The sequence below is a fragment of the Pogoniulus pusillus genome, chromosome 5 (genome assembly GCF_015220805.1).
Source record: "Pogoniulus pusillus isolate bPogPus1 chromosome 5, bPogPus1.pri, whole genome shotgun sequence".
NCBI lineage: Eukaryota > Metazoa > Chordata > Aves > Piciformes > Lybiidae > Pogoniulus > Pogoniulus pusillus.
In genome coordinates this window covers 45,825,915-45,847,161 of record NC_087268.1, presented here as the reverse complement: position 1 = coordinate 45,847,161, position 21,247 = coordinate 45,825,915, and the positions used below count along the sequence as shown (strand labels likewise).

General features: G+C 43.4%; 1 long non-coding RNA gene across 1 annotated transcript in view; it reads left to right on the top strand.

Annotated features, from left to right (window-relative positions):
- Positions 1–21,247, top strand: part of LOC135175732 (uncharacterized) — a 52,299-nt gene that overhangs the window by 16,432 nt on the left and 14,620 nt on the right. Inside the window, exon 3 of the long non-coding RNA XR_010302463.1 lies at positions 2,947–3,047. This is a non-coding gene — a long non-coding RNA (uncharacterized LOC135175732). The remainder of the gene's footprint in view (positions 1–2,946; positions 3,048–21,247) is intronic.

Genomic DNA, 21,247 nt, shown 5'->3' with positions numbered 1-21,247 from the left:
GTCAAAGCAGGAGGATCATGTACTAGTGCAGTTCACTGTCCTAAGGGATATTGTCCCAGGTTGGGAACTACAGGGTTAAAAATCCTCTAGGGACTAGACACAGGCCAGGATGCTGTTGGCCTTCTGGGCACCCTGCAATGTCATTGCTGAAGTTGCTTGTGTGACTCTTTGCCGAAGGAGGAAGCTTATGCTGCTGTGTCCTGCAAGCATGGCCTTGCATCTCTTGTCATGCTTATCATAGGTGTCAGCCAGGTTCACTGGACACTCATTTAAAGTAGTTCTCAATCTTGCTTGTAAGAAGTCCTAACAATACTTGAGAAGGTAGCCTAACCTTAGAGAGCTGCCACAATTAAGTTTGGGTGCAAGTCAGTCAAGTGTTAGCAAAGAAGTTTGTCTGCAAAGGCTCAAAAAGCAGCTTTCAAAAGTGATTACAAATTAAAGCCTTTCCAGCAGAAGAAAAAGTGGGGCCACTTGCTAATAGTCCAGAAAACGTTTTTGTTTGCATTCAAGTTTTTTTGGATGCATGCCACCAAATCAAATCCAGCATCTGCTTCTGTGTCTGCTGCACAGGGCAGCAACGATTCCTCAGGCTAAAACTTGCACAACAAATATCAGAGTAATTCAACTGATGGCTGAACAGTAAGGGACAGGGCAGGAGACTTCATGATTCTCACCCTGATGATCTGTGAATTGAGGAGGGCTGGGCCCAGATAGTGGTGGTGAATGGTGCCACAAACAGTTGGCAGCTGGCACCAGTGGTGTGCCCCAAGGATCAGTGATAGGCACAGTCCTGTTCACTATGTTTACTGATGATCTGGACAAGGGGATTGAGTCCAGCGTCAGCAAGTTTGCAGATGACACCAAGCTAGGAGCAGGTGTGGATCTGTTGGAGGGTAGGAGAGTCCTGCAGAGGGACCTGGCCAGGCTGGATGAGTGGGCAGAGGTCAATGGGATGAGACTGAACAAGGCCAAGTGCAGGGTTCTACACTTTGGCCACAACAACCCCAAGCAGAGCTATAGTCTGGGGACAGATTGGCTGAGAGCAGCCAGGAAGAAAGGGACCTGGAGGTGCTGGTAGTAGCAGAAGATGAGCCAGCAGTGTGCCCAGGTGGCCAGGAGAGCCAATGGCATTTCGGATCTTGACCTGTATCAGGAGCAGTGTGGTCAGTAGGACAAGGGAGGTTATTGTTCCCCTGTACTCATCACTGGCCAGGACACACCTTGAGTGCTGTGTCCAATTCTGGGCTCCATAATTCAAGAGAGATGTTGAGATGCTGGAAGGTGTCCAGAGAAGGGCGACAAAGACTGGAGCAGAGCCCTGTGAGGAGAGGCTGAGGGAGCTGGGGGTGTGCAGCCTGCAGAAGAGGAGGCTGAGGGGTGACCTCGTTGCTGTCTACAACTACCTGAAGGGAGGCTGTAGCCAGGTGGGGTTGGTGTCTTCTGCCAGGCAACCAGCAACAGAACAAGGGGACACAGTCTCAAGTTGTGGTGGGGGAGGTCTAGGCTGGATGTTAGGAGGAAGTTGTTGGCAGAGAGAGTGATTGGCATTGGAATGGGCTGCCCAGGGAGGTGGTGGAGTCACCATCCCTGGAGGTGTTGTAGCCAAGCCTGGCTGGGGCACTTAGTGCCATGGTCTGGTTGATTGGACAGGGCTGGATGCTAGTTTGGCCTGGATGATCTTGGAGGTCTCTTCTAACCTGTTTGATTCTACGATTCTATGAAATACAGGCACTGAATTTAAAGAGATGTGATTTAAAAGAAATCCCTTTATTGGCAAATGCTAATTTTACATACTCAGAGAATATTTTCCCATTTTAATTCAGATAGACAGAGATGTGTCTGTGTAAAGCACTTAGCATATGAATGGGATAAATAAAAAAGATCTGTCTTTCATAAACAATTCCATTGCCCAGAGAATCCCTTTTAATTCCATTTTTAGCATATAGCTCAGTGCCCTAGAAATCAAAGCTCTGGCTGCAAGATGATTGGTTTGATATTCTCCATTGGTTTGATAAGGATGATAAGTTGCTGCTTTCTGCAAAACAGCTCAAGAAACCTTAAACTATGGTATGGAGAGGATTAATATTAAGAATGGAGTGAGACAAAATCCTCATCATGTAGTGTGCTAGTTTGAGCATAGCTGGAATATTTTAGTGGGAGGAATTAGATGCTAGGCTGTGAAAAGGAAGCAATGGTGATGGCTGCTGCACTCATAGGCTTGCTGAGATGGATAAGAGCAAGAATCCAAACATAGATAAGAGAGTCTCTCTCTGGGCTTTGGGCTGAACTTCTTTCTCTAACCTAACCTGCCATCTGTGTGACTAATCCATCTGCTTCCTAACGCCCCAGGCTGATTCTCTAAACTACCTTGAGCAAAAGGCAAAGTCTGGGATAAGGTAGAGGGGTGGGAGGAAGGTGGAAGGGTGGTTGGGAGCCCCTCCAGGGCACTCTGGTTTCTGGCAGGGCTGTTGTATTTCTGCATTACTTTTTTCCTTGTCTATGTCTGTCTCTAGCTATAGAGATATTGTCAATACCTGCTTGGATCTAGTGCTAAGCTGTAAATATAAACCTTCATTCAATTTCCAGAGCTGCTGAGTCTAGTCTGGGTAATCTTCCAAAGTGCTGAGGGGTGGGTAACACCCAAACCATCACATGTAGACAGGAAAACTTAATGATAAACAGGATAATAGGGAACTAATTTCTCCTGCATCTCCACTTGTAAAATTCTCCTTCCTTCCTTGTTCCACTCAACATCTTTTTATGAGTACAAAGAAGCAGGCTTTATTTTATATGTGCAATCAATACTTTTTTATTAGTCTAATTAAGACCTTTGGAGTCTAACAGCAAGGAATGATTATTATAACTTAAACTCAGTAATACAATGCAATGCATGAGTATTATATCCACTAGAGCTGTGTTCTTTAGTGTCACATTTGTATTTCCAAGGTTCCTCTGAGTCATAAAGTCTACAGCTTTGCTCTTCAAGAAAAAGTGGGCCAAGGAGTAATTATGACAAGGCACCAGGATGCTGAGATTCTTGATATCAGGTTGGTAGTGATTTTTTTCCTCTTTGATCTTAGACACATTTTAAAAGTCATCATATACCTAGGACAGTGATACAAAAAGAAAGCTCTTCATAACAGCTTTTAGGAGAACCAAAGCTCCTAGGATAAAAACCAGGTGAAGAAGTATATTGTGTGAGATATATGTGAGATCTTTCTCATTTAATGCAGGCAGCTGATGTTTCACAGTGTACTTTTGCTGGTAAGTCCCACTCTGTGGTATTTTGTAGTCATAACTTATTTTCTGTTTCAAAGTCTTCTTATTAATATTTCAAATAGTTTCAGATCTATTTAGTTCAAAAATGTAGTCAGAATTTTCAGTTGCCATTGGAATGGGCTGCCCAGGGAGGTGGTGGAGTCACCATCCCTGAAGGTGTTGAAGAAGAGACTGGCTGAGGCACTTAGTGCCATGGTCTGGTTGATTGGCTAGGTCTGGTGCTAGGTTGGACTGGATGATCTTGGTGGTCTCTTCCAACCTGGTTGATTCTATGATTTCATGATTCTATGGATAGGTGGAGGATTCTAGAACTTGCCTTGCTTTGACAGTTTTCTGTAAATACTTGCTCAAGTTTGGCATCACTGCTGAGTGAGTGAGGTATAAATGGGAGGCAAATACACTTCAGCACCACCTTGGTTTGGGAGTGGAATGCTTCCAGCCTACTTCAGCACCACCTTGGTTTGGGAGTGGAATGCTTCCAGCCTACTTCAGCATCATCTTGGTTTGAGAGTAGAATGCTTCCAGCCTACTTCAGCACCATCTTGGTTTGAGAGTGGAATGCTTCCAGCTTACTTCCTGGCAGCCTTCAGATACTTACAAACATTTCTCAAATCCCCTCTAAGTCTTCTCTTCTCCAGGCTAAACAGCCCCAGGTCCCTCAGCCTCTCCTCATAAGCCATGCCCTCCAGTCCCCTCATCATACTGTTATAGAGAACCATGGAAACACTTGAATGAGGAAACTATTTAGTCTTTCTATATTTCTAGATGGACATAAGCAGTTAATCCATTTTCATAGGGGGATTAATGTGCTAGTTTGAATCTAGATAGAATGTTTTGGTAAGAAGAATTAGATGCTAGGCTGTGAAAAGGAAACAATGGTGATGTCTGCTGCACTCATAGGCTTGCTGAGATGGATAAAAACAAGAACATAGATATAGATAATAGAGTTGCTCTCCTTGGCTCTGGATGCATACACTTCTCTCCCTAACCTGCTATCTAACTAATCCATCTGCTTCCTAATCCTCCTGGCCGACCCTCCAAACTCACATTGAACATAAGGCAAAGTCTGGGATAAGGTAGAGGGATAGAGAGGATGAAAGGTACCCCTGGGGACTTTGGTTTCTGGGAGGGCTGTTGTGTATCTGTATTACTTTTTAACTTGTCTGTCTCTAGCTGTATAGATATTGTCAATACCTGCTTGGATCTTGTGCTAAGCTGAGAATACAGCTTCATTTCTTTAATTTCCAGCCACTGAGTCTAGTCTGGGTGACTTTCTTAAGGGGTGGGGGGCAGGGAACACCCAAACCATCACAATTAAGAAGAAAAAAAACAGGTCAAATGAAAATCACATTCCCTCAAGGGCAAGATTTATGAGGAACAACTGAAGTCACTTGTTTTTTAAGCTTGAAGATAAGGCTGAGGGGTGACCTCATCACAGTCTACGGGTTTCTGACGAGAGGCAGCAAGAGGTGAAGTGCTTATCCATTCTCTTCTTTTTCCTTTTTTTTTCTTAGACTTTTTTACTGAAAGAGAGGTTGGTCACTGAAGCAGGCTCCTCAGGGAAGTAGGCACAGCACCAAACCTGCCAGAGTTCAGTGATTATCAAAATGAATTTCTTAGTCATAATGGTTTAGTTTTAGGTAGAACTGTAAGGAGCAAGGAGTTAGACTCAATGATCCATATGGGTCCCTTCCAACTTGAGATATTCTCTAATTCATAGCATCAAGCAGGTTGGAAGAGACCTCCAAGATCATCCAGTCCAACCTAGCATCCAGCCCTAGCCAGTCAACCAGACCATGGCACTAAGTGCCCCAGCCAGGCTTTTCTTGAACACCTCCAGGCACGGTGCCTCCACCACCTCCCTGGGCAGCCCATTCCAATGTCAATCTCTCTCTCTGCCAACAACTTCCTCCTAACATCCAGCCTAGACCTGCCCTGGCACAGCTTGAGACTGTGTCCCCTTGTTCTGTCACTGCTTGTCTGGCAGAAGAGACCAACCCCCACCTGGCTACAGCCTCCCTTCAGGTAGTTGTAGACAGCAATGAGCTCTGCCCTGAGCCTCCTCTTCTCCAGGCTGCACACCCCCAGCTCCCTCAGCCTCTCCTCACAGGGTTTGTGTTCCAGGCGCCTCACCAGATTTGTTGCCCTTCTCTGGACACCTTCCAGCATCTCAACATCTCTCCTGAATTGAGAAGTCCAGAACTGGACACAGCACTCAAGGTGTGGCCTGACCAGCATTGAGTACAGGGGCAGAATAACCTCCCTTTCTTTTCATATGTTATAGTGAATTTGTTAGTTATTAAACCATTTAATTATTGTATACAATAGAGAGTTTTAAATACCAGAAAAATGCTCACTATGGACATTAACACTGAAAAGAGTTATTATTTTCTTAGCAACTTGCTATACTACATAACCATCATTCTTGAACTTGGTTGGAGGTGCAAAGAGCAGATGTTTGATTTAAAACAAGGATGTAATGTCATGCCATAACAAAAATAGGGAGGCTCAAGAAAATGACAGCACTAACTTTCTGCTATCTTATTCTAATGAGAGCTGGCAACAAAACAGTGTATGTCATTATAAACTGTCATCATGAAACATTAGAAGAGACACAGACTTGCCAGAGCTGCTGTATTTACTGAGACCCTTCCTATTTAAGTTACTCTTCTGCTTGCAGAAGCAAACAAAACGAAGGCAAACCAGAAAGTCTTCAAAGAGCCATTTAAAAGGAAGATATTTTCCTTTTTTTTTTTTTTTTTTTTTTTTTTTTCAAATACAGAATCACAGAAAAAATCTGGTTGGAAAAGTCCTCCAGGAACATCAAGTCCAACAGTTATCCCTGCTCTACAAATTTCACCCTTAAATCATATCTTCAAGCACCACATTCAAATGACTTTTAAATGCATTTTTACTCAGCACTGCTCAGGCCACACCTTGAGTGCTGTGTCCAGTTCTGGGCCCCTCAATTCAAGAGAAATGTTGAGGTGATGGAAAGTGTCCAGAGAAGGGCAACAAAGCTGGTGAGGGGCCTGGAACACAAACTCTATGGGGAGAACCTGAGGGAGCTGGGGGTGTGCAGCCTGCAGATGAGGAGGCTCAGGGCAGACCTCATTGCTGCCTATAACTACCTGAAGGGAGGCTGTAGCCAGGTGGGGATCAGTCTCTTCTGCCAGGCAAGCAGCAACAGAGCAAAGGGATGTATAAGACAGAAAAAGCAAAAAGAACCCCAGTGGAATTAGAGATGTGTTCATATTAATTATTTTTGTTTCCAGTAAATGAGACAAACAGTCCTTGTGAAAATTAACTTAGGTTTAGTGTATTACATAAAGGTCATTGGGGCTTTTCTTTTCATTTTCTTTTCTTTTTCCACTTGTCTGCCACTTTAACTTTCTGCCCCTTAAGCTTAAGTCTGCCCCTTTAACTTTCTGTCCCTTTAGCTTTCTGCCCCTTAAGCAGAAAGATACACCACTCAGTCATGAAGGACTGGATAATCTTGGAGGTGTCTTCCAACCTGGTCTATTCTATTCTATTCTATTCTATTCTATTCTATTCTATTCTATTCTATTCTATTCTATTCTATTCTATTCTATTCTATTCTACTCTACTTTTATTCTATTCTATTCTACTCTACTATCAGGATTGACAAGCTGAGTTTCCTCCAGTGAAAAAGAAATGTAACATCTGGACACCAAACAAAACTTTCTTCAGCTGACTGAAGACACCAAGCACTTCTGAGACTTCAATATGACTCACAAACATATCAAGAAGACAGGACAGATGGAAAGGAGTAATGGCTACAGGCACTGCACTTTTGCTACTGCACTACAGACCCAACAAAACATATTTTGGCCTTTTGTAGCCTAAGGCATCAGCCACAAATTATCTCCCTGTTGCAGAAATCAGTTTCATAAAAAGCAGAGCTCAGATCACCAGAAGGGATTATTGGACACACTTGCCTAAAAAAGGAAATTAACAACACAGTTGACCTCTGAGACTAAGTAGTACAGTTCTTAAATCAAACCAAAATGCTGTGCAAAGCGTTAGATTACTTGGGCATGGGAAAAGAATCTCCTTGTTCTGCCTTCAGGGCTTGGAAGAGCTGAGGTCCTCATGACTCCTGACCTACTGCATAATCCTAGCTTGAGAACACAAACAATCATTGGTTTGTAACATATGAAAGAGGAGCTGGAGGGAAGTTAACTGCTAGCCTTTGGAGTTTTGGAAGTGTCCTCAGAAGATGGGACAGCACTTAGTGAGGGCATGAGTGTTCAATTTCACTCCTGCAAATGTTCTGTTGACACCAACACCTCAACACTTTTAGGACCTTGCTTAGCACAGATTTCCTGTGCTGGTTTGAGGCTAACTTGGACTGGATGATCTTGGAGGTCTCTTCCAACTTGGTTGATTCTATGATTCTATGATTAATTTTTACTGAGAGAAATGAAATCCTTAGCTGTGAGAAGAAAAGGAAACAGTAATCTATATCTGCTGAGAAACACAACTTATCAAAATACAGGTAAGACAGGCACTTCTCACGTCTTAGCTTTCACTTGGGGCTGTGCCTTCTTTCTGGTGGTCTGGTCTGTGTGGTTGACTCTGCCTTTTAACTCCCTAATCCACCTAACCCCTTTTTTCCTCTGTCTTGGTTTTAATTTAAATTCCCAGAGACTGAAATATATTTGATAGAACCAAATAACAATTTGTAGAGTGCCCTTCCCTCTTTCTCAAAAGAAAGGAATTAGATGTAGAGAGAGGAAAAGTTATGCACACTGAAAAGTTATCTCACTCTGATTTGGAAGTTATAAAGAGAAGTTTAACAGTAAATTAAAAAGGTATCTGAGGTAGGGAAGTTACAAAGGTATAGGGATGGGAAAACAAATAGAAAATGTTTAAATGCAACCAGATTTTGATGGTAAGGGTTTGTCTGCCTCGTGGGTGATGGCCGTGTGGTAAAACAAAGAGAACCAGGAGCAGGACGGTGATGCTGGTAAGCAGGGAGTCAGGGAGCACAGAGAGAGAGAACAGGCAGTCCCCCTGCTTTCATAGACCTTTAGACAGGAAGGGAGAGTGAGCTAACCATGAATCACCTGGTGGTGTTCAGACCCACCCCTGGGGAGGGCTCATGACCACCTAGGGTCAGGTTCAAGGTTACTCCCCCTGGAGGGTTAACCTTGTACATTCCTCTAAACTCTTTGTCATCTCTTTTTGATATCACACCTCAGACCTCCAGATTTATCTTGTTTGTAGAACCATGATCACTTTCTCAAAGGAACTTTAATTTGGTGCCAAAAAGCAATCCCTATTTTTTTGTCACGTCTGTTTTAATATTTGGACAAGTAAAATTGATACCTAGTTTTTGTTATAGCTCTCCTTCCCTTCTTTGTTGGTTTGCTTGTTTTCTTAAGGTAGGACATTTATAGCTTTTGATTCTTTTAGGCCATAGAACAGCATTTTGTTTAACTGGGAAACAGATTGTCCCCTTGAGACTCACAGTAACTTTTAGCCTGCGGAGCTATGAGATACTGGACTGTAAAGCAGTGATATTTGTACAAATAGAAATACTGTTTTAGGTCACTTAAAGATATTTCTGTGTTTCCTCTGAGCACTACACAGTAAAGCTAAGATTCAAAAATAGATTCCATTAAATTTTGTAAGGCTGAAACATTTGCAGTTTCTTTGCTCATGTTAAGAAAATCCAATGTCAGGCTTCAAATAGAATCATAGAATCAAGCAGGTTGGAAGAGATTTCCAAGATCATCCAGTTCAACCTAGCACCCAGCCCTGTCCAATCAACCAGACCATGGCACTAAGTGCCTCAGCCAGGCTTTTCTTGAACATCTTCAGGGATGGTGACTCTACCACCTCCCTGGGCAGCCCATTCCAAAGGCAATACATGTGGGAAAATGGATATCTCAGATAAATTGAAATAAAAAGAGAAACAAAGAAAGTAGTTCTTTAAATAAAACAACTCTACACTATCACAAACATAAGTCTACAACTACCTGAAGGGAGGCTGTAGCCAGGTGGGAGTTGGTCTCTTCTCCCAGGCAAGCAACAACAGAACAAGGGGACACAGTCTCAAGCTGTGCCAGGTGAGGTCTAGGCTGGATGTTAGGAGGAAGTTTTTGTCAGAGAGAGTGATTGGCATTGGAATGGGCTGCCCAGGGACGTGGTGGAGTCACTGTCCCTGGAGGTGTTGAAGCAAAGCCTGGTTGTGGCACTTAGTGCCATGGTCTGGTTGGCTGGATAGGGCTGGATGCTAGGTTGGACTGGATGATCTTGGAGGTCTCTTCCAAGCTGGTTGATTCTATGATTCTGCTGAGCTATATAAAAACAAGAACATAAACAGATAAAGTCAGTCTAAGCCTGGTTGTTGCCCTATTAACTTTCCTGCCTGAACTTGCATGTTCCCTACTAGTCATTCTTCTAATATGTCTCCCTGACCTTCCCATCTCACCCTGCATGTAAAGGAGATTCTGAGATCAGGGAGGGGTTGGAAAGAAGGAGGGGAGTTGGCTGGACAGTCTGGCTTCTGGAAGGGGGGTTTCTTTCTCTGTATTACCTTTAACTTGTATATTACTGTATATAGTTGTAAATATCTGTAATATTTTGTATATATTTGGCTGTAAATTGTGCTAAGCTGTAAATATAAAACTTCATTCCTTACATTCCAGCTGTCCAAGTTAGTCTGGTGTTGAAGAAAAGCCTGGCTGAGGCACTTAGTGCCATGGTCTAGTTGATTGGACAGGGCTGGATACTAGGTTGGACTGGATGAGCTTGGAGGTCTCTTCCAACATGCTCGATTCTATGATTCCATATTATATATCTATCAATGATAGCAAATAACTTAGTAAGTTACTGTATACATTTCTGGGTCCATAAAATATAAGCCTGAATTTTTCACTTCATGCAGGACTATGTTCTTTCCCTTCAGGCTACAAGACCCATTAATATCAACGAGAGACTACAGAAGGCGATGGGAGACTACATAAGATATAGAACAGGCCCTTTTTGTGAAGATTATAGCAATAACATTTCATGATGTATGTAAGTTAATGAAAATGAATCTTGAATTTATGTTCCCAAATGATCCACAAAACCACCACTTGATTCATGAGAGTGCAATGCTTAAATCAGCAAAGAATTTTACAGTCTCTATTTTAGCCCAGACCACATCTGTCTATACAGTGAGCCAGAGATGTGGCTTGTGTAAATAATCATAGGTCACAGAAATTCAGGGCAGGCAAGTTAATTATCCTAGCTGAGGATATGGATCAATAGCTTGCATCAGTATTTAAACACAAGGAAGGCTACACACATATTCCCTTAATTTATAATTCTGGCTGAGTTACTGATACCCTACATAACTGATGTACACTCATTTTTAGTGGTGGTGTTGATTGATAATGAAAGAAGCTGTATTTTGTGATAAATGGAGTTAGTTCAGTTTGAGAATTTGCTTGCCCATATAGGGCATTAGCTTACTGGTACCTGGCAGCACTGCAGACTGTGAAGTTTCAGGTGACATAGTCATAGAATCATAGAATCAAACAGCTTGGAAGAGACCTCCAAGCTCAGCCAGTCCAACCTAGCATTCAGCCCTATCCAGTCAACCAGACCATGGCACTAAGTGCCTCAGCCAGGCTTTGCTTCAACACCTCCAGGGACGGTGACTCCACCACCTCCCTGGGCAGCCCATTCCAATGCCAATCACTCTCTCTGCCAACAACTTCCTCCTAACATCCAGCCTAGACCTCCCCTGGCACAACTTGAGACTGTGTCCCCTTGTTCTGTTGCTGGTTGTCTGGGAGAAGAGACCAACCCCACCTGGCTACAGCCTCCCTTCAGGTAGTTGCAGACAGCAATGAGCTCTGCCCTGAGCCTCCTCTTCTGCAGGCTGCACACCCCCAGCTCCCTCAGCCTCTCCTCATAGGGTTTGTGTTCCAGGCCCTTCACCAGCCTTGTTGCCCTTTATTTCAGACCCTTGTAGCTGGAAGCACTCTCAAATGCTTTTAACGTTAGCAATAGTTTAGATATTCTTTTGTCTCATGTTAAAGGCTGTAACACAGTCAGGAGTAGGGCTGTGGCTTCACTGCTATTACTACTTACTTCCCAATAAAAGCATCTTGTACTGACCTCCATCAGAGTCGCTCTCTTCTGTAGCTTATTCCTTTGTGAGATACAAATTGGTCTTGCAAGTACTAGCAAACTGTGCTCTCCTGTGACATTCATTCTGACATTTCCTTCCTCAGGCAGTCTTCATACTTTACAGAGTCTCTTGCTTTACTTCAGACTGTCTATCAAGAGCTGCAAGCACTGGCTGGCACTTCTGTTTATGCCTTTCTCTATTTTTGGAAGTTACTCATGCTACGTGATTTTAAAATTCATACTAAAACTCAGCTGGGTGAAGGACTGCAGCACGATCAGAAGGAAGAACAATTTCCTAGCAGTGGTGCTGTTTTCTCTGAGTTATTTGCAGACACATCATCTTCACTACTTTCAGGCCTGTTGACACTCACTGATACAAAATTGGCGTACGGTCAAGGTATAAGACAACAGGACTCACTGTACAGAAAAAAGCAGAGTATAAGACATTTGCTGCAAGAATTGCCTGAGCAGAAGCCTCCATGACAAGATCTCAAGCCTGCACTGTACAGACAAAGAGTAGTGAGACACTTGCACACAAGGTTTACACTAGGTGCTGTCTACTACTACCTGAAGGGAGGTTGTAGCCAGGTGGGGTTGGGCTCTTCTGCCAGGCAACCAGCAACAGAACAAGGGGACACAGTCTCAAGTTGTGTTGGGGGAGGTCTAGGCTGGATGTTAGGAGGAAGTTGTTGGCAGAGAGAGTGATTGGCATTGGAATGGGCTGCCCAGGGAGGTGGTGGAGTTGCTGTCCCTGGAGGTGTTGAAGCCAAGCCTGGCTGAGGCACTTAGTGCCATGGTCTGGCTGATTGGCCAGGGCTGGGTGCTAGGTTGGCCTGGATGAGCTTGGAGGTTACTTGGTTACTTCCAGCCGGGTTGATTCCATGATTCTGTGATTCTAAAACTGTGCAACAACAACACATCCAATGAGTGTGTGGTAATCCATACTCAACCCCAGGGTCTCTCTGACACAGTGTCAGAAACATTGCCTGTGGATCAGGGGCTCCTCTGAGGGTGATGTATGGAGACTTTCCTCTTTGAAGAGAGATACCACTTCTCTTCAAGACAACTCTACTACTGGACAGGCAGATCAGCCAGATGATGGAGGGGAGCTGTCATATGTGACTTTTCCCATTTAGAACCACAGAATAGAATCAACCAGGTTGGAAGAGACCTCCAAGATCATCCAGTCCAACCTATAACCCTGCCCTGTCCAATCAACTAGACCATGGCACTAAGTGCCTCAGCCATTTGTATGTGGGGATATTTATATTTTTCACATATTTTATGAACAAGCTAACATAAAGTCTATAACTTCTCTTCATAAGCTTTTAAATAGCTTAAATATTATTTATATTGTGATATGCTTCGACTACTTGGCCTGTGTACAGAGATTTATCCCCATTGGCCAGAGACACACAGCAACTCTGTTATCTATGTTTGTGTTCTTGTTTTTATCCATCTCAGCAAGCCTATGAGTGCAGCAGACATCACCACTATTTCCTTTTCACAGCCTAGCATCTAATTCTGCTCACCCAAATATCCCAGCTAGCTTCAAACTACCACAATAGATTTCACTATCTTCTCCATTTAAATGAAAAAAGAACCTATCCTAGGATGCTGGGGAAGAGAGAATGCACCAGGGATAAAACAGACAGCAACAAACAATCCTTGAAAAATGAAAGGCAAACATCAATTGATGTTTTGATCTGAAAAAAAAAGTTAAATAGGTTCTCTTCCTGCATAAAACCCAAACTAAACAAACACAAGCCAATTTCCTTGCAATTAAAACTGTTTTAGTGTAGAATCATAGAATCTAGCAGGTTGGAAGAGACCTCCAAGATCATCCAGGCCAACCTAGCACCCAGCCCTGGCCAATCAATCAGACCATGGCACTAAGTGCCTCAGCCAGGCTTTGCTTGAACACCTTCAGGCACGGTGACTCCACCACCTCCTTGGGCAGCCCATTCCAATGCCAATCACTCTCTCTGACAACAACTTCCTCCTAACATCCAGCCTAGACCTTCCCCAGCACAACTTGAGACTGTGTCCCCTTGTTCTGTTGCTGGGTGCCTGGCAGAAGAGCCCAACCCCACCTGGCTACAGCCTCCCTGCAGGTAGCTGTAGACAGCAATGATCTCTGCCCTGAGCCTCCTCTTCTGCAGGCTGCACACCCCCAGCTCCCTCAGCCTCTCCTCATAGGGTTTGTGCTCCAGGCCCCTCGCCAGCTTCGTCGCCCTTCTCATGTTCAAGTAATAGAAGTGAATTAAGCAGTTTAAAATTATGTATGACTTCAATGCACAAGTTAGACCTTAAGCTTGTGATGTCTTTTGTTCACTGACATTCAAACTGTATGAGAACAGTTGTTCCTTGGGCTACTCATAAACTCTTCACAAATTGATCACTTGGACTCCATACAGCATTGTTTGAAGTGCATGACACATCACTGAAATTTCAGCTTCTAAATCAAACCCATGAAAACAGAACAAGTCAGTAAGTTAAATATTTGCAAGTTTAAAACATCTCATAATCATCTGAATAGTCATAACTGCTCTGATCCAGTGTGATGGTTTGGGTGTTTCCCCCCCACACACACACACTTTGGAAATCACCCAGACTAGACTCAGCCAGCTCTGGAAATTGAATGAAGCTTATATTTACAGCTGGCACAACATACAAGCAGATATTTACAGTATATACAGTTATAGACAGAAATAGACAAGGTAAAAGGGAATACAGAAACACAACAGCCCTGCCAGAAACCTGAGTCCCCAGGAGGGGCTCCCAACCACCTTTCCACTTCCTCCCACCCCTCTCTACCTTACCCCAGACATTGCCTTGTGTCCAAGGAAGAATGGAGGTTTGGCCAGGGGGGTTAGGAAGCAGGTAGATTAATCAGGTTAGATTAGAGAGACAAAAATGCAGCCTACAGCCCAGACAGAGAGCCACTACCTTATCTATATTTACAGTCATGTTCTTATATCTCTCAGCAAGCCTGTGAGTGAAGTAGACATCACCACTGTTTCTCTTTCACAGCCTGTAATCTAGTTCTTCTCACCAAAACATTCCAGCTAGCTTCAAAGTAGCACAAGAGGAAACAGTGTACTAAAAATAAATCAATCAATCACATCTGCACTATGGAATCATGTCTTTGTGTGATAAGATGCTGCAATCACATTAAATGATACTCAGTGATCCGAAGATCAAGATTCACTTAAAAGAAGTGTCAAGAGGCTACTTCAAGGGACTCTAGAGAGAATTCTTAAGAGGGCCAGGAAAGTGATGAGGAGTGAAGAAATTATTTTGCATTGAGTCCTCCTCTCCCAGAGGAATAGACACAGACTTGCATGGAATGAGCAATGCTTTGATTAACATAAGCTATGCCTCCTCTATCAGGACCATTCCCTTTTAAATAAGTGTTAGGAATTGCCTCTTCCTTCAGAGGGCAAACTTTCAATATCCTTTTATTCTAAATTTAGGATACTTATGCTTGATGACTCTTTCAGGCCTTCTCAGCTGCAAAGAGTTTCTTAATCCACTGCATTTTGAATATGCTTACATATAGATTAAGTGATTACTGAAGAAGGCATTATTTCCCTCCCACCTCTTCCCTAGATGAAGCCCAAAGCTTGTAGTTAATTTTGCAGAGGTCACTGAAGGGACTCTAAGAGGATCTTATCATAGCACTCTCAGCTTCTGCTGATTTCACTTCTCCCAGTCAGAGAAGCCACCAAAGGTGAAATGTCTTTTATTTTTTTTTCTTCTCAGTCAATTTATTAGCACAAACAAACATCTAATAAATCCCCTTAGCTTTCCTCTCAGGGATGAACAACTCTTTGTATTTTTAATGATAATATTATTTTGGTTTACAGTTTTGGTTTCTATCCATCACTCAATTTTTGTGTTTAAAGTCTTGCTTGATACTCCAGTGCAACAAGTCTTTCTCTCATGTCTTCCATCCTCTTCCACCCACAGAAATCTCACATCTATCCTTTTATTACCCTTTAGTTCCTGTGATGGTTTGGGTGTCACCTGTTGGTGGGAAGGCAGCCAGAGTCACGATGCCATACCAATGAGGTTAAAGTTGTGCTCACTTTGTTGCAGTGATACAGTGTCCTTTATGCCAAACTTGGAAGAGGCATATTCAGCTAGCTTGGTTAAGATTGGTACATTTGGAAGGCACAGATAGGCTTAAGGCTATGAGTAAGGCACAGATAAGTTAAAGCTTAAACAAACATTTACGGATCAGGCTCCTGCGGCCAGCAGATCCTACCCCCTTGCAGCTGGACGTGGGGGTTTGTTTCATTGCCTTAGTTCCTGCCTTCGAGATGGGCTCAAGGACACTCTTTGCAGCACAGGTTGCTCATGTTTATTGAATCATGTCTTCTGTCAGCAAGAAATCCATCCACAGTTAGCCCCCACTTAAGAGATCACCCAGACTAGTCTCAGACGAGCTGAAAATGAAGGAATGAAGCTATGTTTACAGCTTAGCACATTATACAAGCAGTTATTTACAATATCTATACAGCTAGAGACAGAAATAGACAAGTTAGAAAGGTAATACAGAAACACAACAGCCCAGAAGCCAGAGTCCCCAGGAGGGGCTCCCAGCCACCCTTCCACCCCTCTACCTTATCTCAGACTTTGCCTTTTGTTCAAGGTGAGTTTGGCAAATCAGCCAGGGGGGTTAGGAAGCAGACAGATTAGTTACACAGACAGCAGGTTAGGGAGAAGAGTGCAGGCAGCCAGAGACACACAGCAACTCTGTTATCTGTTATGTTCTTGTATTTATCCATCCCAGCAAGCCTATGAGTGCAGCAGCCATCACCATTGTTTCCTTTTCATAGTCTATCATCTAATTTCTCTCACCCAAATATTCCAGCTAGCTTCAAACTAGCACAGTTTTCTAAGCAGAACAGGTCTCTTCAAACACCCAAAAATCCAGACCACAAATGTTTGTCCTTTTCTGAAGAAAGTATTGGTGCATAAGAAGGTAATGAATACAAACTGGCATTCTGCAATTCATCTAATTTAACCAAAACCTCATGATTTACTCCAGTAAATCATGCCTACTCCATTAGGCAGCAAGGCCCCATGCAGCAAATCACTCACTCCCCATCACTCCCTTTCATTGCCCTTGGACATGGAAGAAAGGGGTAAAGGGTAAAAGTGAGAGAATTTGTGGGATGAGATAAAGCCAATCTAGCAGGTAAAAAGAAAGCTGTGTGCTAAAATACAGCAAAATAAGGAACTGGGTCACTAGTTCCCACTGACAGGCAGATGTTTAACCATCTCTAGGAAAGCAGTGCTCCACTGCATGTAATGGTTTCTTGGAAAGACTAGTTCCATAGCACCAAACATCCTGTCCTTCCTCTTTCTTCCCCCAGCTTTTATTGCTAAGCACAGTGTTGTACAGTATGTGATATCCCTTCACTCAGCTGGGGTCAGCTGGCCTATCTGTGCACTTACTCATTAATGAAGTGACGTGAGGAGTAGAAAGGCAAATATTGCCCAAACATGTTGTGGAGTCTCCCTCCTTGGGCACATTCAAAATCCACCTGGGCATCATCCTTAACAGTCTGCATTAGGAGAGGTCCAGATGACCTTCAGAAGACCCTTTCCAACTCTATTTTCCTGTGATCTTTCATTCTGGAGAAATTTCAGTCCATAACAATTCCAGAGCTTTCTGCATCATCCATTGCAGAAAAAGCCATGGCCCAAATCACACTTGTGTTACTGAAACAATAAAAACAAGGTGGAAAGGAAATTACTTCTGTCTGTAAGTATAGTTGCAGAGTTAACATCAGAGAGGAAGGAAGATGAGTGTTAGCAAAGGAAGAGTGCTGGGCTAAGGATGGGAAGGTATATAATGCCAAGAACAAATTTGCATTCCAAATTTAAAGTAGATTGCAAACAAAATTGTGCTAGTAACCTAGTAATAGGCAGTAGGAAGAGCAGGGAAATTGTCTCTAATTGATTTCAATGTGGAGATCACATATGAAAAACATTAGAGACCGAGTCTCTAATTTCAGAGCCTTAGTCTTGCTTCAGAAGAATGAAGTCAGACTCACTGTTTACTCTGTTAAATAAAGCCCTGTGAATAAGCATGCTCAGAATCTGCTCCTTTGCTTGCTACTGCACTGCATCCAGTTCTGGAGCCCCTATGGCTAGAGGGATGTGGAGATGTTGGAGCCTGTCCAGAGAAGGGCCAGGAGGATGCTCAGAGAGCTGCAGCAGCTCTGCTGTGAGCACAGACTGAAAGAGTTGGGGCTGTGCAGGCTGCAGAAGAGGAGGCTCTCAGGTGACCTTCTTGTGGCCTTCCAGGATCTGAAGTGGGCTACACAAAAGCTGGGGAGGGACTTTTCAGGCTGTGAGGGAGTGACAGGACTGGGGGGAATGGAGCAAAGCTGGAGCAGGGGAGATTCAGATTGGATGTGAGGAGGAAGTTGTTCAGCATGAGAGTGGTGAGAGGCTGCCATAAGACTGCCATCTTACGACGGACTGACCGCCTTCCGTGGGAGACTCACCATACTAGAGCCAGGGAGGAGTGTGAGAAGTCCACCATCTGAGGAAGAAGGAGCAGCAGAAACAACACATGATAAACTAACTGCAGCCCCTCTTCCCTGTTCCCTGCAGTGCAACAGAAAGAAGAGGTACAGAATTTGGAAGTAAAGTTAGGCCTGGGAGGAATGGAGGGATGGGAGAAATGTGTTTTAAGATTTGAGTTTGGGTTTTATTATCCTATTCTGATTTCATTGGCAATAAATTAAACTAATTTCCCCAAGTCAAGTCTGGTTTGCATGCGAGAGTAATTGGTCTTGTTTTGACCAATATCTGTCTTTATCTTGACCCTTAAGCCTTTAGTTGTATTTTCTGTTCTCTGCCCAACTCAGGAGCAGGACCAATAGAGGACATTTGATGGGCATCTCACATGAAGCCAAGGTCAACCCATTACAGAGCTGGAAGCAGAGAAAGTTGTAGCATCCTACTGATATGGGAAAAGGGATAGAGAACATAGAGTATAGAAAGCTAGTTAAATCATTAACTGTGTGAACACTGATATGAAGCATCATCAATCAGATTGTGGTGGTTTGGGTGTTCCCTGTCCCCCCCACTTTGGAAATCACCCAGACTAGACTCAGCCAGCTCTGGAAATTGAATGAAGCTTATATTTACAGCTAGCACAATACACAAGCAGATATTTACAGTGTATACAGTTATAGACAGAAATAGACAAGGGAAAAGGTAATACAGAAACACAGCAGCCCTCCCAGAAACCTGAGTCCCCAGGAGGGGCTCCCAACCACCCTTCCACCTTCTCCCACCCCTCAACCTTACCCTAGACATTGCCTTGTGCCCCAAGGAAGAATGGAGGTTCGGCCAGGGGGGTTAGGAAGCAGATGGATTAATCAGAGATATGGTAAGTGAGGTTAGAGAGAAATGAAGCCCAGAGCCCAGGCAGTGCCCAAATGCCTTATCTATGTTTGTACTCTTGTTCTTATACATCTCAGCAAGCCTATGAGTGAAGTAGATATCACCCTTGTTTCTCTTTCACAGCCTGTAATCTAGTTCTTCTCACCAAAACATTGTAGCTAGCTACAAACTAGCACATAGATAAACACAAAGGAGGGCAGTTAAGCTTGGGAGGGTCTTGAAACACTCTCGTGGAGAAGAAGAATACTGTATTTGAAGATGAGAACATTGGATACTCCAGCCAAGAAAGTGCCCCACAACTGATGGCAGGTGGATGAAAGGTAGAGAGGTCAGACTGAGGAGAACGTCAGCCTTCCTCCCAAAGACCCCAAAAGGCGACCACCAGGTGGCAATGAACATGTGTCAAGAGATGGAACAGTATGGAAATGAGTTCCAGGATCTGATTGTAATAACTCCACCTATTCCCAGATCTAATTGTAATAACCTTACCCCTGTACTGAATAGGTATGATCTTGTAGCATAAACATTCTACCTGAGCCAGGTGAAGATGTGCAAGGGCTTTGGAGGAGGACCTCCCCTTGCCACCCAGCGCTGATTAAACATGCCTTACCTGATAACACTCTGCCTGTTGTGAGGTCTCATTTTCTGTAAGTCATTACACATACTGAGATTTTCTCCTGAATAAAATGTATTATGTCTTTAGTCTATTACAAGCTTATGTAGTTATCAAACAGGTGTGGTTGCTGAAGCTTAAATATCACTCTTAAACTGGCATAAACCTCAAAATAGTTTGAAGCTGACCATGCTTCCATGTCTTTCATTCCTTCAGATTGCTTATACAGCACAGGATTATAACAGCAGGGATATTTCAATCCCCATTTGGTTTAATCAGCATTCAGCTTCTTATCATTGCTTATATATTTCTACTGTGTTTCTGGAGACAATTAAAAATAACTAAAGATAGGATTAGTAGAAGAGGAATAATAATTCTAATAAGTCAGCACAAGAGAAACCCAAACCCTGAACCCCCACCCCCCAGTTTTGCTGGGCAAGAGATTAAAAATATCAGTGGGGTGTCTGGAAGCAGGAGTTTATCAGAAATGTGGTATTATCTTATTTAAATATCTCAGACCAAGCCTGGAATCCTGTAAAACATCTGTTAATGTAGGAGATTAAGCTCTATAGAAGTCTGAAGCTTTCATTGTGAATTGCCTTAGGCAGCAGACTTTCTCTTTCCATAAATGCTTAGAAAAGTTTCACCCTGACAGGCAGAAGCATCCAATATTTCTACACTGACTGAAGAGATTCCATGTTGTGATGGTCTGGGTGTCACCTACCCTCCACAGTGGAAAATCAGCTAGCCTAGACTCAGCAGCTCTGGAAATTGAAGGAGGCTTTATACTTAGAGCTTAGCACAATATACAAGCAGATAGTTACAGTATATACAGTTATATGCAGAATATATACATCTGTTAAAAAGTAATACAGAAACACAACAGCCTTCCCAGAAGTCAGTCCCCAGCAGGGGCTCCCAACCACCCTTCCACCTTCCTCCCACCCCTCTACCTTACCCCAGACTTTGCCTTATGCTCAAGGTAGCTTGGAGGATCAGCCAGGGTGGGTTAGGAAGCAGATGGATTAGTCACACAGATGGCAGGTTAGGTTAGAGAGAGAAGTGCAGCCCACAAAGCCCAGAGAGAGACTCTCTTATCTATATTTGTGTTCTTGTTCTTATCCATCTCAGCAAGCCTATGAGTGCAGCAGACATCACCATTGTTTCCTTTTCACAGCCTGTAACCTAATTCTTCTCACTAAAACATTCTAGCTAGCTTCAACCTAGCACACATGTTCAGAAACTGGGCATTTATAGCTTTCAACCTACTTGATTTGTTCTGTTGTGCTAGCAGTCTATAGCTCTGCTCAAACTTCCCAGGCTCTCTGCCTTCTCACAGCATATAACTGAGGGGTCAGGAAAGTCAGGAGATGACTCAATATGAGCTAGCTTCGAGACAATCTGAGGTTTATTGACAGCATCAGGCTTCAAGTTTCAGAGCATCAACTTTCAGGTTGGTGTGACCCCAGTTAGTGCAAACCCATCATGCAGTGCAGCATTGTTAATTAGCAATTGGCACATCTAAAGACTGGAATTTGCATGTTCCTCCTACTTGTGTTTCCTGCTGAAGTTAACTTCCCTCCTAAACTGGACACAGACCCACAGAAGTTGTTTATCAGAAGGCTCAAGGACAAATGCCTTTGAGCTTCTTCACAAAGAATCATAGAATCATAGAATCAGCCAGGTTGGAAGAGACCTCCAAGATCATCCAGTCCAACCTAGCACCCAGCCCTATTCAATCAACCAGACCATGGCACTGAGTGCCTCATCCAG